This window comes from Charadrius vociferus, unplaced genomic scaffold, assembly GCF_000708025.1.
Source record: "Charadrius vociferus isolate BGI_N301 unplaced genomic scaffold, ASM70802v2 scaffold114, whole genome shotgun sequence".
Taxonomy (NCBI): Eukaryota; Metazoa; Chordata; class Aves; order Charadriiformes; family Charadriidae; genus Charadrius; species Charadrius vociferus.
In genome coordinates, this window is record NW_009647949.1 from 639,067 (window position 1) to 643,813 (window position 4,747).

Consider the following 4,747-nt stretch of genomic DNA (forward strand, 5'->3'; position numbering starts at 1 on the left):
TAGGCATTGAAATCCATTCCTGCCCTTGTCTTTCTTCCCATGCATTGTGTAATAACTACTTCCACGTCCTCTCTCAGTACGTTTCAGGCAGGGCTCTTTCCCAGGGCTCTTCTTACCATACCAGTTATGCTCCTGTGGTTTGGGTCAGTCACTGGTCTGTCTGGCATCTCAGAACTCGCTGTTTAAACCTGGTTATAAACAGCTTCTCCAAACTGAAGCTCTGTCATTGACGACTTCTTTTTTTTCCCCCTCCAGTCTTCCCAGAAAATCAATAACAGCAGCAAAAGAAAGGGACGGGAAGGAAAAGGAAGGAGGAGACCTCATCTGCCTCACTCACGAACTGCCACAGCTACAAAATATTCTTTTCCTCCTCCCTGTTCACTACACTCCTCCTGAAGGCTCTCGAGGCTGGAATTAAGACGGACACAGCATTCCTCTAACACTGACCAAGGGAAAACTCTGACCTTTTCAGATATACAGTGCAGTCCATATTCCCCAGCATCCCGTTTCGTTTTGCATCTGATCCAGTATGCTCAGTTCCAGCTGTTTTCCCTCAAGTATCAAACATTACAGAGACAAAAAAAAATTCCCCTCTCTCCAGCAGCAGTGACACAACAAGCTGAAACAATCCATTCCTTGTGAACAAGAAGACGACTTCAATTTTCAAGCCAGATCCAACGTTCAATGTGCTACTTCCTCTGTTTTAATCAGTTCAGAATGTGGAAGGCGGCGGGGGGAAGGGGAAGGGGAGAGGAGAGGAGGCCAGCAGGGCTCTTCAGCTCGGCCAGGACAGCCCTGGCATCGTGCGCCGCTGCACATTCCTGCGCGCAGCACAGGCTCCAGCTGGAGTGTGGTATGGATCATATACCTTACTTTGTTTTCAACCTCAGTCCTGGCCAATTTGCCGCATTCCTAATGGTCAGCTCTAAAAACCCTCATGCAACTTCCTGTCGGCACAGCTATCTGGGCTTCCACAACGCGCTCATCCTTTTTTCTCTTCTCCTTAATTAAACTTTTTAAAAAAGAAGAATCTCCAACAAATCTAAGCCAAAACCCAAAACAAAACAAAAAATCCAAACCACCCTCTCCTCTTCCCCAGCAAAAATACTGTCTGCTTATCCGGATGCTGAATAAAAGACAGCCCAAATATAAAAACGCTTCCTGGTTTTTTAATATGCTTAAATATCAGGATGTGGTAATAACGGTAGATGCCATGGGGCAGGACTCCAATTAGAAGTTGCACGGGTACACTTTCAAAGGCACAAACAGTGCCTGAAGCGCCGTGGGGCAGCTTTGAAAGCCTACCTTTTGAAAGGCCAGCAGAACCACACCAGAGCAAACTTCAGCCACTTTCTGCAAGGGCACTGTCAATTACCGATTTCCCCCAAACTTTGTGTTACTCCAGAACAAGAAGGAATATCAAACAGGCCACATATGGCAGTAGCAATTGCCACTCTGCCATCTGGAATGCGTTTATTATGGGTACAGGCTGGCTAGGGAATTAATAATCTTCCTTTAGGAAAAATAGGGCTGTAAAGAGGAGTACCAGACTTGTCTGTATCAAGATAAATTAAGCAGCAAGATGAGCATTAATTCAGAGATTATGGCTGGGAAAACTTAGTGACACGTCAAACAACATGACAGACATATTTAGATAAGATGACAAATGGATTATTGACCATAATCAAGAAATTTAGTCAAGACTTCTTAGGCCATTAAGCGCATCCTGGCAAGCAACCATCATGCATACTCGGCACTCAAGATATGTTTATTTTAAATGCAATTACTCTAAGTCATTGCTTTCCTTCATTACTTTTCATTCACCCTTGGTTTGCGAGACTACTGTTTGTAAAACTGTGAGCTATGTAAGACTTAGAGAATGGCTCATACCTGGTCCTCCCACCCAGGATTTCATCAAAGAATAAACAACTAGTCTTACTTTTGCATCACTGGTATCCAATAAAGAACTTTCCCCCCTCAGGGCTATGAAGACTCAACAACAACAAAAGCTTTCACAATGTCTGACATTTGCATTCACGACTACCACTGCAAAAGTGAGCACCAAAATAGCCTCAGCACAAGGCACTGTGATCAAAACCGAGTGGGTGGTACAGGGGGTCCCCACCACACTTCAAAATAAAGTCCCATCATACTGAAGTGCCAGCTCTTTTTCCCTGATGCTTCAGGACTGCCAGCATGCTTTGAGCCAGGGTCCTCTGCAGGCAGCGACAGATTCTTCCTAGTGCTGCTGCTCTGCCAAGAGAGGCGAGAGCAGCTTGTGCATAACAACAGCAGCCACTGGACAACAGGTTAACTGAAAAGTAAGTCAGTCCCACTCCAGCAGCCTATTTCCTATCATATCGGGTAGCGTGTGGCATGGAAAATCTTCTCTAAAGGAAAAGGACGGCTAATAGGTTTATGCAAAAAGGCCTAAAAACATCAATGACTACACCAGTGGTGCCACTCAGGAAACTTTCTTGTCAAATAATGCTGATTCCTTGAAAATGAAGCCATTTTGAAAAAGGGTTACTTTTGATTCGCTTCCTGTTTTTGAAACAGTTTTTTTAAAAAAGGCCTTGAAATTATCAAAAGTTTCCATTTTTGGCACATGGGAAACAGAGATTAATTTTCCAGCTCAAGCAATGTTTTCTTTTACAGCTAATATTAAACAGAAAACAGAAATGTAAAGAATTCGGGCTGTAAGCGACATATTTGGAAATCGCTGAACTTCAACGCTTTGACTTCCCCAACCCACTCTACCCTCCCCGCTTCCTTGGTGACAGAACTGCTTTTTTTGGTGGCTGTCCCTGACTTCAGATGGGAAAATCACCCTAATCTCCCTGGTGTGTGGCGGGCTGGGCAAATGGCTTCCAGGACAGCTCTAGAAGCCAGGCCTTGGCACGGGGCTTCAATGCAGCCAGCTGCCAGACCCCCTTCTCACCTTCCCCCCTCTTAATAAGTGTTTCAGTACACTGCAACACTGCAAACTATGAGGACAGGCTGAGAGTTGGGGTTGTTCAGCCTGGAGAAGAGAAGGCTCCAGGAAGACCTTATAGCAGACTTCCAGTACTTAAAAGAGGGCCTACAGGAAAGAAGGAGAGGGACTCTTTATCAGGGGGTGTAGAGATAGGACAGGGGGTAACAGTTTTAAACATAAGGAGACTAGATTGCGACTAGATCTTAGGAAGAAATTCTTTACTGTGAGGGTGGTGAGACACTGAAACAGGTTGCCCAGAGAAGTTGTGGACGCGCCATCCCTGGAGGTATTCAAGGCCAGGCTGGATGGGGCTTTGAGCAACCTGGTCTGGTGGAAGGTGTCCCTGGCCGCGGCAGGGGGGGTTGGAACTAGGTCTTTAAGGTCCCTTCCAACCCAAACCATTCTATGATTCTGTGAAAAGGGTAGACATAGTCTGGTAAAGAGGGAATGATATGTCTGCAAGAGGCTCAGCTGCAGGGTCCCTGGCATGGGAGGAGGCCATGCTGCACTCCCATATGCCAACGCTTCCCGGCCCCTGGCATGTGGCTGTCCCGTTAGTCCAAGCCTCGGCGTTGTTAATGCATCGGTAAAACAGCCGGGGCCCCTCCATCTCCCTGTCCCCCCACATGCCGCCGGAGCGGGCCTCTCCCCACGCTCCAAGGGGAAAACAAACGGATTTGCAGTACTGTAAATAGGAACAACTTAACTTCCATCTCCTCCGCTCCAAATTTTTCCATCCGAAAGCCCATATGGCTCAACTTTTAATTATTTTGGCTAATGCTGTATGTAGTAATTCTGTGGTGAATGCTTAAGTGTTTCATTTCTGGTTTCCAGGGCAACATTACATCAGATTGCAGACAGCTGGCTCCGCAGCCTTAAACCATAACAAATTGGCCAAGGCGATGCACAAAAATCGGGCTTGCTGTAAAGAGAGAGGGCAGGGCTGGGCCCGCGGGCTGCCGGGGAGCCGGCACAGCCTGCGGGCCCCTTGGCGGGGCAGGCCGGGGGGAGCCGCCCTTCCCCGTGCTGCTTGGAGCAAGTGCATCCCCGACACATCTGCAATGCTCTCACGGTGCGGAAACCCGCCAGCTTGGAGAGCTCGGCTGCACAAACGCGCGAAGGACTATAGGGAAACAGGGTCTAAATTAACAGCATCTGGAAATTCCAAGGACTGCATGCAGAGGACTGCAGCCACCACGTACCACATGGCTGGAAAACTGTGGAGAGGCCAAGGCCCACCCCCACCACTCAGCTCTTTGCCACTAACAAACGTGGCCACAAACCTATGAAGATGCTCTCAAATCCAGGAGAGACCAATTCCCTCTAGTGTCTCTTCCACTTGGAAAACTTTTCCTACTCGTGCACCTCTAAGGGCCATGCTTTGCATCATCTCGGCCATAAGATCAAAGTAAAAAGCCTTAAGTTCAGGAACAAATAGGAAATTAGCACATGTACTTTGATATTCAAGGAGCTCACTACAGTTCTGTTCCCGGCTCCGTCTTTGCTTTCTCTCCCACTTTTCTCACACAGGCTCTTTGCTGCTGGCTGCTCTGGAGGCAAGACACACGCCTTGCTCTGCCGCTCTCTAACAGCCTTGCTCTGCCGCTCTCTAACATCCAGCTCATTTCACACACCATAGAAATAACAATCCTAACCTCCCCCTTTGAATTAGTGCTTTACACACACGCACACACACATACAGAGAAAGCTAACATTTATTAGGCTACTTGGAATTAATTGGCAAAATGTAAACCAGAAGCAAGAAGCCAG

General features: G+C 47.4%; 1 protein-coding gene across 1 annotated transcript in view; it reads right to left on the reverse strand.

Annotated features, from left to right (window-relative positions):
* The window catches only part of SASH1 (SAM and SH3 domain containing 1), a 99,485-nt gene that overhangs the window by 29,462 nt on the left and 65,276 nt on the right, over positions 1-4,747 (reverse strand).